This window comes from Pelobates fuscus, chromosome 12, assembly GCF_036172605.1.
Source record: "Pelobates fuscus isolate aPelFus1 chromosome 12, aPelFus1.pri, whole genome shotgun sequence".
Lineage (NCBI taxonomy): Eukaryota > Metazoa > Chordata > Amphibia > Anura > Pelobatidae > Pelobates > Pelobates fuscus.
The window spans coordinates 7,391,631-7,408,909 of record NC_086328.1 but is presented as its reverse complement, the minus strand read 5'-3'; the positions used below and the strand labels follow the sequence as shown (position 1 = coordinate 7,408,909).

Below are 17,279 nucleotides of genomic sequence, written 5' to 3'. Positions count from 1 at the left end.
GTATTTTTCTATTATTGTTGTAATGTGAATTAAACTCAAATCCTGCCTTACACCTACTCTCAGGTCTGTTCCTTCTGGCACGGGTACATTGTCATCAGCAGAACATTTTACACCAAAACCACCGCTGCAGAACATTTACACCGCACCTACCTCCCTGTCTAAGGGAACGGTGATTCCTCGAGGAGAAAACTCTTCTTGGCCATCTGCCTTCTCTCAATGGAGTGCAAGCACTCAAACCTATTCCACTGTAATAAATGTGTTGGTGTGACTAGTACCCTACTCATAGGTGTTTGGCCAAGTTAAGGTGTATGGAGAGTGTGTTTAGACTTGACCCCAAACTTGTCTCTCGATGATCCTTTTCTATACCTAGTCCTGACACACAATTCACAAGTAGCATCTCTATGGGATGACTTATTCGCTTTAGCAAATAGAGGGAGGTTTATGAGCTGTATATGGGCTTATGTGTTTAGAAATGGCATAAAAAAGCAAATTTTATAGCAACTTCATCCATTTCACACACGAACCCTCAACGTGAAGTCTACCAGAAATTTCCTCTCCATTGGTTTAGATCAGTAATTCCTGGCCCTCTCTTACAGGGACCCAAATAATATGCAAGGCAATAGCCCAGTGACTTGTTCTTAACTGGGAAATTAGATCAGTGACCTTGTGTGTCAAACTGAGGTGGACTTAAAATAGAGCTTTCACGTTCCACTTTTGGCAATTGTCAGCAGCCATTGCTAGCGATGGCTACAGGGGAAAATGCACCTTCTCATGCGCTGCATGAAGAAGCCACTCTATGGAGGATCATACAGTGGGACTCGGTGATGTATGCTCGGGGATGAAGTGTTAGGAGAGGAAGACTGGCCCAACCAGAAAGATCTCCGTGCCAGTGAGGGGGAGCTTCTAGCAGGTCTGCATTTCTATACCTTCTCCCATGGGATGCGAGTGGTTTTTGGAAAATATGCAAAGGTGTCAAAACTGACATAATCACTGATACTCTTACAATGCTCACAGTTTACAGATATAATAAAAGCAAACAATTCATTCTCTTAGAGATTGTTACAATCCAAATTCAATAAGCCAGAGTAAAGAACACCACCACCAACCTTGTGCCACTTACTGCCAAACGTCTTCTGGGCTACATTGTACCTCTTGCCTCGGGCAGAGGTCCCTTAATTGCAAACTCCCACCTTCCTCTTTACCTTCTTTAATGATCTTTACAATTTGAATTCACTTCACATGATATCTACGCGGAGAAAGCCCTTCTATGCTTCCTGGTTGTTTGTTCTGCTTTTTTTGTGTCTGTCCTCTCTACCCCCACCCTGTCCCTCGGCTCTCTGCTCTATTGCTTCTACTTCCTTCCTCGTACGACAAGGCTCATGTAGACCTCCCTTCCACATAGCATAAACGGACCTTCTGTGACCCAGATGCTAAACCGAAAATGACTGCAAGGTCCCGGAGTCAGAACACACCTTCTATTTCTGTTTTCAGTTCTTGAGCATGATATCTGAGCTTTTGCATAAAATAAATGGCATAGGATTAAAATAACGAGACATTTTATGAATGACTAGAAATATGTCACACTTTGATCATGAAACCAGACGGCACAGCTGAAACGATTCACAATAATCAATTTAATAGATTTCAACACTTATTCCAAAGCTGAAAACCCTGAGGTTGAAAAACGTGTTTTTATAGCATTTACAGTCCATGACAATATTGTATGTATGTATGTTATCACAGTCAGACATTCCTGCAACTGCACAAACTACCTGGCCAGCAACATTCCATCCAATGAGAATTCAGTATGTCAGTGCACAGACTACCTGGCCAGCAACATTCCATCCAATGAGAATTCAGTATGCCAGTGCACGGACTACCTAGCCTTAGACATTCAATCCAATGATAATTCAGTATGCTAGTACACGGAAAACCTAGCCTTAGACATTTCAATAAATTAGAATTCAGTATGCCAGTGCACGGACTACCTAGCCTTAGACATTCCAACCAATGAGAATTCAGTATGCCAGTGCACGGACTACCTGGCCAGCAACATTCCATCCAATGAGAATTCAGTATGTCAGTGCACGGACTACCTGGCCAGCAACATTCCATCCAATGAGAATTCAGTATGTCAGTGCACGGACTACCTGGCCAGCAACATTCCATCCAATGAGAATTCAGTATGTCAGTGCACGGACTACCTGGCCAGCAACATTCCATCCAATGAGAATTCAGTATGCCAGTGCATGGACTACCTGGCCAGCAACATTCCATCCAATGAGAATTCAGTATGCTAGCACACGGAAAACCTAGCCTTAGACATTCCAACCAATGAAAATTCAGTATGCCAGTGCACGGACTACCTGGCCAGCAACATTCCATCCAATGAGAATTCAGTATGTCAGTGCACGGACTACCTGGCCAGCAACATTCCATCCAATGAGAATTCAGTATGTCAGTGCACGGACTACCTGGCCAGCAACATTCCATCCAATGAGAATTCAGTATGTCAGTGCACGGACTACCTGGCCAGCAACATTCCATCCAATGAGAATTCAGTATGCCAGTGCATGGACTACCTGGCCAGCAACATTCCATCCAATGAGAATTCAGTATGCTAGCACACGGAAAACCTAGCCTTAGACATTCCAACCAATGAAAATTCAGTATGCCAGTGCACGGACTACCTGGCCAGCAACATTCCATCCAATGAGAATTCAGTATGTCAGTGCACGGACAACCTGGCCAGCAACATTCCATCCAATGAGAATTCAGTATGTCAGTGCACAAACTACCTGGCCAGCAACATTCTATCCAATGAGAATTCAGTATGTCAGTGCACAGACTACCTGGCCAGCAACATTCCATCCAATGAGAATTCAGTATGCCAGTGCACGGACTACCTAGCCTTAGACATTCAATCCAATGATAATTCAGTATGCTAGTACACGGAAAACCTAGCCTTAGACATTTCAATAAATTAGAATTCAGTATGCCAGTGCACGGACTACCTAGCCTTAGACATTCCAACCAATGAGAATTCAGTATGCCAGTGCACGGACTACCTGGCCAGCAACATTCCATCCAATGAGAATTCAGTATGTCAGTGCACGGACTACCTGGCCAGCAACATTCCATCCAATGAGAATTCAGTATGTCAGTGCACGGACTACCTGGCCAGCAACATTCCATCCAATGAGAATTCAGTATGTCAGTGCACGGACTACCTGGCCAGCAACATTCCATCCAATGAGAATTCAGTATGTCAGTGCACGGACTACCTGGCCAGCAACATTCCATCCAATGAGAATTCAGTATGCCAGTGCATGGACTACCTGGCCAGCAACATTCCATCCAATGAGAATTCAGTATGCTAGCACACGGAAAACCTAGCCTTAGACATTCCAACCAATGAAAATTCAGTATGCCAGTGCACGGACTACCTGGCCAGCAACATTCCATCCAATGAGAATTCAGTATGTCAGTGCACGGACAACCTGGCCAGCAACATTCCATCCAATGAGAATTCAGTATGTCAGTGCACGGACTACCTGGCCTTAGACATTCCATCAAATGAGAATTCAGTATGCCAGTGCACGGACTACCTGGCCAGCAACATTCCATCCAATGAGAATTCAGTATGTCAGTGCACAGACTACCTGGCCAGCAACATTCCATCCAATGAGAATTCAGTATGCCAGTGCACTGACTACCTATCCTTAGACATTCCAACCAATGAGAATTCAGTATGTCCATGCACGGACTACCTGGCCAGCAACATTCCATCCAATGAGAATTCAGTATGCCAGTACACGGATTACCTATCCTTAGACATTCCAACCAATGAGAATTCAGTATGTTAATGCATTGACTGACTGTCCAGCAACATTCTATCCAATGTTAATACAGTAGCCAAATGGACCACGTGTCTGGTCAGCATCATTCTAGTCAATGGGAATATAGGAGCCAAATGAGGTCTTTTGGTACGGTACATCATTCAGGGCAGCAATAATAGATTCTAGATGTGTACAATGAAGTGGGCAAGGTGTTCTAAAATGGATAGATGCATAGCATTGGCATATTTGGTCTGCCAGCATTGCAACATTGCATTGCACGCACACAATTCCTTATTTGGCTGTTGGAACTAACAAACGGCTTCCACAGTGAGGATAGAGTCTGACTCTGTTCTTCACTGGTAGAAGCCTTGGATTGGTGCATGCGCATTAAGTCTACAATGCTTCCCAATGAGAAGCATTTGATTGGATACAATGGTTATCAAGCTGATGACCTCATCGGGGGCGGACCAGATTGCTAAGAAGAGGCTGCATTGGCACTGGATTGCAGGTAAGTTGTTTTCCCACGATTAGCCATCCGTGACAGCGTCTGCTATAACAGATTCTGAGATTGTTGTCCAACTGCTCTTTCTCTAACAGACACTGAATTCTGGTCAAACTGGACAGCTGTAAATTTAAGGATTGATATATTGTTTCACTGCCGAGAAATAAAATCTCATTTATGAAGCAGGATTATTTGCTAAAGTGACAATTGTCAGTAATAAAAAAAAGTAGATTTTAAACTTAAGGCCAGAATAACCAAACTTTCAGCATATTTTTTTGCTATTTATGGCCTTAACATTAAATTCTCAGCAATAACCCTGTGCGTGTTCACACCCTAGCAAGGCATTGTAACTATCCAAATAAATGAATAACTTCCGGATAGAGACAAAAAAAATGTGATGGTAAAAGGGGATTCTGCAAAGTAAAAAAATAAATAAAAATAATCTATTTAATTTCCAGAGCTTTCCAATAATTTAAACCAGCAGCCCTGTCCCATGATACTAGTGACGGTCAGTTACAGGCTGAGAGGTCACCTATTGCTTGCAGCCGATCACTGCCAGCCATCGCGGCTGGGGCTAATGCAGAACTGTGTGTGTTACGTCGGTGTATAAAAGAGTATCCCAGGGGGCCTGTGCCTGCAGAAAGGAGAACTCCCATTCCCCTGGCATTTAGTGGGTTAACTCTTAAAGGAACACTATAGTCACCTAAATCACTTTAGCTAAATAAAGCAGTTTTAGTGTATAGATCACTCCCCTGCAATTTCACTGCTCAATTCACTGTCATTTAGGAGTTAAATCACTTTGTTTCTGTTTATGCAGCCCTAGCCACACCTCCCCTGGCTATGATTGACAGAGCCTGCATGGAAAAAAAACTGGTTTCACTTTCAAACAGATGTAATTTACCTTAAATAATGGTATCTCAATCTCTAAATTGAACTTTAATCACTTACAGGAGGCTCTTGCAGGGTCTAGCAAGCTATTAACTTAGCAGGGGATAAGACAATATTAATTAAACAGAACTTGCAATAAAGAAAGCCTAAATAGGGCTCTCTTTACAGGAAGTGTTTATGGAAGGCTGCGCAAGTCACATGCAGGGAGGTGTGACTAGGGTTCATAAACAAAGGGATTTAACTCCTAAATGGCAGAGGATTGAGCAGTGAGGCTACAGGGGCATGTTCTATACACCAAAACTGCCTCATTACGCTAAAGTTGTTCAGGTGACTATAGTGTCCCTTTAAATCTGTTAGTAGTTTTGATAAATATTGTCTTTTCCCCCAGTTTCCCATTCATTGTTCAATCCAAAGTGCACGTTTTCAACTTGTAAATGCATAATGATTGTAATGGGTGGGAGCAGATCAAACAGGGCTCTTTTTCCTGAAATTATTTATCACATTATAAAGTACTGGCACGTCTTTCAAACCATGTGTAGACATTCCTGGACCATTATATCCAAAACAAACCAATGGCAAGAGCCTTCACACCCAACACAGCTCCTGCCAATATCCTTTCATTAAAGCAATACAAAGCTGTATTCCTAACCCTATAGTGCCCCTGTCCTTAGACCGATACAGGGCCCTCTTAAGATTCCCCCGGCGCTGCTCGCCTCCTGCTACAGTCAGTGCAGCGAAGTGCCTCCCGTGGCTGCTCACCTCTCCGCCTCCCGCTAAGGTCAGTACAGCGAAGTGCCTCTAGTACCTCTTCCAGAGGTTATGTTACAATGCAAACATCGCAGCTGCTGTAATACTGCAGGGTTTTACGTCTGAGGGTTAAAATGACCAGACCCCTGCACCCAGACCACTTCATCGGCTGTTCATAATAACATATTACGGATACACTTTCTTATGGCTCTTCTCGCCAGATCTAAAGATTGGAGCTTCACTACGTGTGTCTTGCTTAAAACGTGCATCTTGCAAATTTCAGTTCAACACCTTTATATATAGCAGGTTACAAAGTGCATTAATGCCCCAACGTGAAATAAAAAAGGACTATGTGAAGAGTAGAGGAAATTGAGTAAACACTGTATCGTGTAACCTGTTGCTTTTTCAGTTCTCCTTGGTGTCTGTCTGGTGTGACAACCTGGCCGAGGTATGGTGATGGAAATTGTGACTCTTTTATGTAACACATTATTAATGCTGGAGTGACACCTCCGTCAATGTCAAAGTTATTTACAAGGATAATGCACAAGATGATGTAGCAAAACGGTTTTGTCATTTATAAGTTCAGAAGCTCATGCAATGAATATCTTCTTAGTAATTAATCCCCTTTCTCCAGAGTTACCCCCTGAAACCATTCTTTAGTCCTTTAAATGTTATGAGATATGGCCCTGTGGCAGAGGTTAGATTGGTTTCACCAGGTAGAAAGAGGTTGGCAAAGCCAGTTTTGTCTGGGCAGAGTGCTCTCTGGTTGGGCTGTATGTAAGCTAGCAGACAGGGCAGAGTGCTGGCTGGTTGGGCTGTGTGTTGGCTAGCAGACAGGGCAGAGTGCTGGCTGGTTGGGCTGTGTGTTGGCTAGCAGACAGGGCAGAGTGCTGGCTGGTTGGGCTGTGTGTTGGCTAGCAGACAGGGCAGAGTGCTGGCTGGTTGGGCTGTGTGTTGGCTAGCAGACAGGGCAGAGTGCTGGCTGGTTGGGCTGTGTGTTGGCTAGCAGACAGGGCAGAGTGCTGGCTGGTTGGGCTGTGTGTTGGCTAGCAGACAGGGCAGAGTGCTGATTGGTTGGGCTGTGTGTTGGCTAGCAGACAGGGCAGAGTGCTGGCTGGTTGGGCTGTGTGTTGACTAGCAGACAGGGCAGAGTGCTGGCTGGTTGGGCTGTGTGTTGGCTAGCAGACAGGGCAGGGTGCTGGCTGGTTGGGCTGTGTGTTGGCTAGCAGACAGGGCAGAGTGATGGCTAGTTGGGCTGTGTGTTGGCTAGCAGACAGGGCAGAGTGCTGGCTGGTTGGGCTGTGTGTTGGCTAGCAGACAGGGCAGAGTGCTGGCTGGTTGGGCTGTGTGTTGGCTAGCAGACAGGGCAGAGTGCTGGCTGGTTGGGCTGTGTGTTGGCTAGCAGACAGGGCAGAGTGCTGGCTGGTTGGGCTGTGTGTTGGCTAGCAGACAGGGCAGAGTGCTGGCTGGTTGGGCTGTGTGTTGGCTAGCAGACAGGGCAGAGTGCTGGCTGGTTGGGCTGTGTGTTGGCTAGCAGACAGGGCAGAGTGCTGGCTGGTTGGGCTGTGTGTTGGCTAGCAGACAGGGCAGAGTGCTGGCTGGTTGGGCTGTATGTAGGCTAGCAGACAGGGCAGAGTGCTGGTTGGTTGGGCTGTGTGTTGGCTAGCAGACAGGGCAGGGTGCTGGCTGGTTGGGCTGTGTGTTGGCTAGCAGACAGGGCAGAGTGATGGCTAGTTGGGCTGTGTGTTGGCTAGCAGACAGGGCAGAGTGCTGGCTGGTTGGGCTGTGTGTTGGCTAGCAGACAGGGCAGAGTGCTGGCTGGTTGGGCTGTGTGTTGGCTAGCAGACAGGGCAGAGTGCTGGCTGGTTGGGCGTGTGTTGGCTAGCAGACAGGGCAGAGTGCTGGCTGGTTGGGCTGTGTGTTGGCTAGCAGACAGGGCAGAGTGCTGGCTGGTTAGGCTGTGTGTTGGCTAGCAGACAGGGCAGAGTTCTGACTGGTTGGGCTGTGTGTTGGCTAGCAGCCAGGGCAGAGTGCTGGTTGGTTGGGCTGTGTGTTGGCTAGCAGACAGGGCAGAGTGCTGGCTGGTTGGGCTGTGTGTTGGCTAGCAGACAGGGCAGAGTGCTGGCTGGTTGGGCTGTGTGTTGGCTAGCAGACAGGGCAGAGTGCTGGCTGGTTGGGCTGTGTGTTGGCTAGCAGACAGGGCAGAGTGCTGGCTGGTTGGGCTGTGTGTTGGCTAGCAGACAGGGCAGAGTGCTGGCTGGTTGGGCTGTGTGTTGGCTAGCAGACAGGGCAGAGTGCTGGCTGGTTGGGCTGTGTGTTGGCTAGCAGACAGGGCAGAGTGCTGGCTGGTTGGGCTGTGTGTTGGCTAGCAGACAGGGCAGAGTGCTGGCTGGTTGGGCTGTGTGTTGGCTAGCAGACAGGGCAGAGTGCTGGCTGGTTGGGCTGTGTGTTGGCTAGCAGACAGGGCAGAGTGCTGGCTGGTTGGGCTGTGTGTTGGCTAGCAGACAGGGCAGAGTGCTGGCTGGTTGGGCTGTGTGTTGGCTAGCAGACAGGGCAGAGTGCTGGCTGGTTGGGCTGTGTGTTGGCTAGCAGACAGGGCAGAGTGCTGGCTGGTTGGGCTGTGTGTTGGCTAGCAGACAGGGCAGAGTGCTGGCTGGTTGGGCTGTGTGTTGGCTAGCAGACAGGGCAGAGTGCTGGCTGGTTGGGCTGTGTGTTGGCTAGCAGACAGGGCAGAGTGCTGGCTGGTTGGGCTGTGTGTTGGCTAGCAGACAGGGCAGAGTGCTGGCTGGTTGGGCTGTGTGTTGGCTAGCAGACAGGGCATAGTGCTGGCTGGTTGGGCTGTGTGTAGGCTAGCAGACAGGGCATAGTGCTGGCTGGTTGGGCTGTGTGTAGGCTAGCAGACAGGGCAGAGTGCTGGCTGGTTGGGCTGTGTGTTGGCTAGCAGACAGGGCAGAGTGTTGGCTGGTTGGGCTGTGTGTTGGCTAGCAGACAGGGCAGAGTGTTGGCTGGTTGGGCTGTGTGTTGGCTAGCAGACAGGGCAGAGTGCTGGCTGGTTTGGATGAGAGTTTTCTAGTATACAAGGGAGCTGGCTGGTAGATGACGGGGGGAGGGTGCTAACTGTTGCATGCGAGCTGGGCTGAAAATGGACCGTTTAATAAAAAACGGCATAATTGTAAGAACAGGTATCTCGGATGATGCTGTATTATCCACTGGATAATACCACTTGAACACTCCCTGCATAGGTTACTCATACTGCAAACAAACCGCTTTCCTGCTAATCATTGCTTATCAATGCATGAAAACACTACACAACTGAACTCAAGCTACTCATTTGCAAATGCAAATCACTGTGTCCAACATAGTGTCGGCTTTAAGAACAAGCATCAGTTTATGCAAAGATACCCCATGCATAGCAGCTCTGCCCAATGGCCCCTGAGGACACCTGGTACAAGGTCTGTACAGGAACACGCACACAACTGTATCTCCTCATATCTACATCACCACTTATATGCCCCCGCACCCCCATTCGGAATGTGTTTTAACAAAGGGGGCTTCTAATAATGCTGTGAAATATTATTTTATGATTCTATTTGAGGAGGAGTTGCATTTGGGCCCCATTAACCAGAATTTCCAGGTTAGCCTCTCAATATATGTAAAAGATGGAGCGTTCAGTGGAATACATAGAACCCTCCGACTAGTGACCCCGTCTCTGCACTGCGCTGGGTAATGTAATTAAAGTAAGCTAAGAGAGGGCGGGTAGCACGGTCTGATAAAGACCAACACTAAGCATTACGTGAAAAATCTTGACTTTAAGAAGGTAACCATGTTGCAGTGCATACCAGTTTTCATAATTTGAGAGACACAGAACAAAGCCTGGCTATTTTACGTGATCAGATATTAACAGCCAGGTCCATGTTATAAATATGATGAACAAAATAGATGGTAGGAACCGCACTCATTCCCAGCGGCCACGGGTGCTCCAGAGCAGGACCAGCAATCTCAGAACAATAGGTAAAGAAGAAAAACTCACAGGCACTCCGAATTCAAGCCGCAGGCAGTTTTATTGTAACAGAATGCAACGCAACGTTTCGACCAAAGCTTGAAAAAGACCTTTTTGGTCGAAACGTTGCGTTGCATTCTGTTACAATAAAACTGCCTGCGGCTTGAATTCGGAGTGCCTGTGAGTTTTTTTTATTTTTTTACATAAATATGATGAACGACACACAGGGGACTGAGTTACCATCACATCGTAACACCGTATGATGACACCCAACGCCGCTAATCTTTCTCATAGAGAGATGTAGGGGGGAAATCCTAACCATTGACCAACCATGAACTAATGGCGGTCATCAGGTACACTTTATGGAGCTATAAAAGTATAGAAAGGGAAATTAAACCTCTCTTACTGATATATTCCAATGTTCCTGAAAGCATGTCTCTATACTATGTTTCGTCTGTCCTTTTCAGTCGAGGTCCATGGACTGTTCTGCCTTTAGAAAGGACCCTCCATCTTCTAGAAGTCCACGTGACCTGGAAACACCTGCTGGCTGCCTGCAGAGATTTATGGGAGTTGTAGTCCTGTAATAGCTGGGAATCTGATTTTGGCCATGCCTCTGCTAGACAGATTAATGCTGCATTTTATGCCGTCACTCTTATCTCATTTTATGTGTGAATTCTGCTCGCCTTACATCTATACAGAGTGTAAATATATCTAACCAGAAACTTTAAGAGCGTCCAATCTGCGCTGGACACCCGGTACAGCCAGGGAACAGATTGCCCTATAAACCATACACGCCGTGCTGCACAGCCATTCACAGAAGGAAGTGTCTCTCTTGACAGAGAACTGGAAGTTACCTAAAATTTCACTTCACTTGCGAGCTAGATATTTGCTTCTAATTCTGCTTTCACAGTAAGCTCACATGTATCCCAATTCTCAGAATGACTAACCAGGTGAAGCTGAACTTGTTGTTGGTGGCCTTATGTTTGGGCATAGTCCCGACTTTGCTGTATGTGCTGACTCCTCTCTTACCCGGCTTTGATTGTGCAGGGGTGACCCAGGGGTACTTACTGCATGGACACCATGGTGAACTCACAAAATAAAAACAGCTCTTCCAGAGCAGAATGGAAAAGTGACCATAGACTAGAGTTAGAGCACCACGTAAATGATCGAAGTTTATACCTGCTGGCTAAAATACAGCTCATGCCCCTGGTAGACCTGCATTGTACCTAGCGTATTACTACAGGCCAGTGAATATAATCAACCAATCTATTGAAGGTATCTGGGCAATCTTTTTCGTGTCAAGTTATTTAGGCTGTAAACGTGTTAATTCTGCTCTGTGACCTAGGTGGACCGCATTGTGTCCAAATAGCTGCCACTAGTACTCCTTTCCTTCTCCTGTTTCTTGGTGGGGTTAGTAAGCCCACATAGTACAGTTAACTCCAATCCATCCATAGTACAGATTACACCGATCCACCCATAGTACAGATTACACCGATCCACCCATCCCACAGATTACACCAATCCACCGATAATACTGATTAAACGATCCACCCATAATACGGATTACACCGGTCCACCCATAATACGGACTACACCGATCCACCCATAATACGGACTACACCGATCCACCCATAATACGGACTGCACCGATCCACCCATAATACGGACTGCACCGATCCACCCATAATACGGATTGCACCGATCCACCCATAATACGGACTGCACCGATCCACCCATAATACGGATTGCACCGATCCACCCATAATACGGATTGCACCGATCCACCCATAATACGGATTGCACCGATCCACCCATAATACGGATTGCACCGATCCACGCAGAGAGTGAGACACATATGATATAATTTTAAAATTCTATTTGTAATGTAGTTTATGTCTGTAAGAACCCGAAAATGAAGAAATATCCCATCTACCTGTCCCTGAGCTGGTAAACTCTCTTCTAAACATACATGAGAATGAAGAGGAACTTGATGTTCTGTATTCCAGCATAGTCTTGGCATTGCTTCCCTTATATTTTCTAATGGCTAGAAACCTTACTCTGGGCCTCTAATAGCCATAGAACGCCTTGTTTGGACTTCCTTTAGAACCCCTTACTTTGCCAATCTAATAATTGTAGATCTCTCACTTTGCATTTCTTCCAGTTTTAGCTCTTTATATCCTTCCTGATCACATCTAACACATTAAGGTTATTCATTTATTTTTTTTTCTCTTTCTAAGCATCATTCGGACTATTTTTACCATGCTCTGCATTCCATGTGAGCACGGGGCTGGGCTTCCACTGTCCAAAGGTGGCCCTTCCCTGTGCTTGCACAATAAACCCTAATACTCCTAATATATAGATTTTTATAGATTATTCAGTGGTGATTGGCTACAACTATAAACATTTGCCCTTCAATTCCTCTAAAAATAATCCATTGATACAATGCACGTGAAATGCTATATATAGTGAAACAAGCACATTATGGACCTTTAGAGACAAATAACACTTCGTGCAAAGTGCGCTTACATGAACTTTAAAATGCAAACATACTCCTTGTGTCACGGCAGTCCCATTAACTCTGTTCTTTGTTTGGGGCAGTAAAGGCCTATTGTACTACTGAGTGGGTTTCCCCCTGTGAGATACAATGTATTGTGGTATGTAAAATGGCACAGAGAGGGTGCCTGAAACACGGTTACCAGCAGCTAATATAAATGTGTGTTTCTCTGGGTATCTATGCACTACAAAATGAATGAATTAAAATAAATAATACAAAATGTGTATTCTTGGGCCTCTGCATGTGTCCATGTCTGTTTATGTGTATTTGTGAGCAAAATAAATAATTCTAAAAGTCAATGTGTATCTCTGTATGAATCTGTATGTTTGAGTAACTGTGTGTGTTTATCACTGTGCATATGTACCAGTGGGTATTTCTGTGTCTGTACGTGGGTATACATGTTTGTATCTCGGTGTCTGTATGCTCGTATGCCTGTGTGTGTATTTGCGTCTGTATGCTCGTATACCTGTGTGTGTATATCTGTGTCTGTATGTGGGTATACATGTTTGTATCTCTGTGGGTATACATGTTTGTATCTCTGTGTCTGTATGCTCGTATACCTGTGTGTATATCTGTTCCGGTATGTGGGTATACATGTTTGTATCTCTGTGTCTGTATGCTCGTATACCTGTGTGTATGTCTGTGTCTGTATGCATGCCTGTGAACCTCCGTGTGTCTGTCTGCTTGTTCTTCTGTTTGTGTTGCTATACGTGGGTAAATGGCTATATCTGTGTGTAATCCTTTAACCAGTAGCTGGAATGGTAGCATACATCCAATCTCATGCTCTCCAGATGCGGTAGAAAACCCAATATATAAATAAAGTAATATATAAGACACATAATGGTAAATTGTTTGTTATGGGAACATGATGCCATCTCTGTGTTCTGGACACAAACTCTGGTCTGGTGGTCTCTTACGATGTCAGCTGAACATGGTGTTTTACCCATGGTCTGCCACTAACATTCACAGAGTTACAGAGCTGTGTGTGTGTGTGTGTATCTGATATTGCACAATGTACAATTGTTTTCCCTCTAGTTTCCTATGTTACAGGATTGTTAGGGCAGCAGTTAATTCTGTTTATAAATAGCCCCCCACCCCCCGCTATATTTCAAGTTAGTCTCGGTGTTCTGAAAACCTGTGTCCTAATGTGGGGCTAAAAGAACAGCCATTTATAGGTGTGCCAGTAAAGACCTCTGGGAAAAGAATCGGTAGAGGCACACATGGTACTAGGGAAAATCTGTAAATAGAAGGACCTGGAACTTGAATGGTAAAGGGACAACTTGGGCTGAATGGCATGTCACACCCTGACTCTGTGTTATTGTTGCATATTAGTAAAGAAGGATGCCTACCATCCAGACTGAGGATGTGATTTGATTTATCCAAACCCCTGTAGAGATACAGGTTAGATATCTCCTAGCCCTGCAGCTGTCCCATCATTTTATTCAGAATTCTGGTCAACAATCTACAAATCTAGCCAATCCTATTCTATATTCAGCCAGTCCTGTTTTATATTCAGCCAATCCTATATCATATATTAAACCAATCTTGTTTTATATTCAGCCAATCCTGTTCTATGTTCTGCCAATCCAATATTATATCTTCAGCCAATCCTGTTCTATATTCAGCCAATCCTCTTGTATATTCAGTCAATCCAATATTATATCTTCAGCCAATTCTGTTCTATATTCAGCCAATCCAATATTATATCTTCAGCCAACCCTGTTCTATATTCAGCCAATCCAATATTATATCTTCAGCCAACCCTGTTCTATATTCAGCCAATCCAATATTATATCTTCAGCCAACCCTGTTCTATATTCAGCCAATCCAATATTATATCTTCAGCCAATCCAATATTATATCTTCAGCCAATCCAATATTATATCTTCAGCCAATCCAATATTATATCTTCAGCCAATCCTGTTCTATATTCAGTCAATACAATATTCTATCTTCAGCCAATCCAGTTCTATATTCAGCCAATCCTGTTCTATATTCAGCCAATCCTGTTCTATATTCAAAATTTCAGCGCTTAATAGATAATCCCCTTATTAATAATGAGGGTCTTAAAATAAGAAACAGTGGGAAAATTATATAACACTATAAACCATGTTTAAAACTGAAAATAAATAAATAAAAGTAAGAATAAAATTTAGAAAAAAAAAAATATATATATAAAAATGAAAAAATAAATAAAAATAAAATAAAATTAAAATTGAAAATCCAACAAATAATAGTCCAGAATCAGATGTGGAAAAATGCCACTATCAGAAATCCAAAGTACGATAAAATAGAGATGTGAATCCTGCACCAAAATCCTAATGCGTAATGGAGAGTAGGGGTCCAGATATACGGAAATACACGAAAAAAGAGATACTCATCATATAGCAGACCGCTTCCATGCCCAGTCGTTTGTTTAGATGAAACTGTGGTTCCTCCAAGAAGACAGGAACTGCCCGGTGCACTCGGGAAAAATGTCTTTGATGCTGGCAGGAAAACAGCGGACTTGCGGCAAATGCGGCTTGAGTTAGAAGCCGGTAAAGCAGGGAATGCTGCAGATGAAGTCTCGGTAGACACCTGATCAACGCGTTTCGCCCCTTCTACGAGGGCTTTCTCAAGATAGGTGTCTCATGCCTGGCTTGGCAGTTATATACTTTTGCCGGGCAAAAATCATTTAAAATCTTAAAGGTATAGCTTCAAACAAATAAAAACTTTTTTTCAACCGACTTAAACATTTCATATCAATTAAAAGGCTGTGACTTGAGATATACAAATAATTGTACCAATAACTGAGATAGTGATGTCTAAGCATCTTAACACATAAAATCTGAAGTATATCATAGCAACAATTGGAAAAAGTTACAAATGTTGCATCTGTGTGTCGTTTTTCCAATGTAGCAACATCTTAGTAAATATTCCGTATAATGGCAACTTATATATACTTCTTTTCTACTTGAAGGGCCACAATTTGTTGATACTAATAAGGGGTAATAATATGAATATTGTGCCCTAATTGCACCAACACTATAAAGTGTCCTATCAGACATAAAATCAAATGGAAAAATATATAATATAGTACATACATAAAGTGGAATGAAATAAAATAGAATAATAAACTAAATGTCTTATCCGAGCTTAGACCTAAGTCGTAGTATATGGCAGTGACAGTTGTTGTATAAACCACAGTATCTATTAGGCCATATTTAAACCCCAACAGTAATAGGGGTATATCTCCTAAACCCTTTTGGGACCAAAATCATAAAAAAACGTTTTGAGTGTAATAAACCAATAACTATAGTATATTCATTAATTCCAGCTCTGCATTTAGGCCCCAGGGGACAAGGGTCTTCAAATTATAGATCCAGAACATTTCTCGATATGTTAACATTCTACTCAGTTCTCCTCCCCTCCATGGCACTTCTAGTTTTTCAATGCCGCAATATGATAGGAGTGTTGGATCACGATTATGATGTGTATTAAAGTGATTTGAGAGTGTGTGTTTATCAAATCCTCTTTTTATATTATACACATGTTCCCTGAGCCTGGTTTTTAATGTTCTTTTGGTTTGACCTATATACTGGAGGCCACACGGGCACTCCAACTTGTATATGACCTGTTTTGTGTTGCACGTGATACAGTTCTTAATCTGGAATGTTTGTTTGGTTGTTGAGGACTGAAAGGTGGTACAATTTTTTCCTATAGTGCTTAATTTGCATATGTGGCAACTGCCACATTTATAGTACCCCTTTTGGCCATTTAAAAAATGATTAGATCTAGATGGCTTGTTGTAACTATGTACTAATCTGTTGCGTAAAGTGGGAGCCCCCCTAAAGATAACTCTAGGTTTAACTGGTAAAAGCGTAGCCAAAGCTGCATCTTGGCGAAGTAGGTGCCAATGTTTCCGTATGCTGTTTTTAATCTTATATGCTTGGGCACTATAGTTAAACACTAAAGGACATAAATCTTCAGTATTCTTGTTTGACTCTGCACTTTTTTGCTTCTTGTGTAGGATATTTACACGTTCTATATTTGTCACTTTTTCAAGAGCTGTATCTAGTGCTTTCTCGTCATATCTTTTTTCTATGAACTGGTGTTTTACTTTTTGAAGTTGTTGGTTACATATTTCAGGGTCAGAACAATTTTTCTTGACCCTTAAGAATTGTCCAAAGGGGACACCTGAGAGCCAAGTAGGATAATGGCAACTAGAAGTTCGGATGTAACTGTTGACGTCTACACTCTTGAAAAAGGTTTTGGACTTGAGGGTGCTATGTTGATCCGTGTATAGGACCAAGTCCAGGAAATCTATGCTACTGGAACTATATGGTTTATACAACAACTGTCACTGCCATATACTACGACTTAGGTCTAAGCTCGGATAAGACATTTAGTTTATTATTCTATTTTATTTCATTCCACTTTATGTATGTACTATATTATATATTTTTTCCATTTGATTTTATGTCTGATAGGACACTTTATAGTGTTGGTGCAATTAGGGCACAATATTCATATTATTACCCCTTATTAGTATCAACAAATTGTGGCCCTTCAAGTAGAAAAGAAGTATATATAAGTTGCCATTATACGGAATATTTACTAAGATGTTGCTACATTGGAAAAACGACACACAGATGCAACATTTGTAACTTTTTCCAATTGTTGCTATGATATACTTCAGATTTTATGTGTTAAGATGCTTAGACATCACTATCTCAGTTATTGGTACAATTATTTGTATATCTCAAGTCA

At 43.6% G+C, this 17,279-nt stretch overlaps 1 protein-coding gene across 2 annotated transcripts in view; it reads right to left on the bottom strand.

The window, feature by feature from the left end:
* The window catches only part of PLCG2 (phospholipase C gamma 2), a 136,861-nt gene that overhangs the window by 112,479 nt on the left and 7,103 nt on the right, over positions 1-17,279 (bottom strand). The window contains exon 1 of one of the 2 annotated variants that reach the window (XM_063438257.1): positions 1,107-1,257. The exons of the other annotated variant lie outside the window; for it this stretch is intronic. The gene's annotated coding sequence lies outside the window, so the exon portion shown is untranslated. Of the gene's footprint in view, positions 1-1,106; positions 1,258-17,279 lie in introns of those variants that run through there. 2 annotated transcript variants of the gene reach the window in all.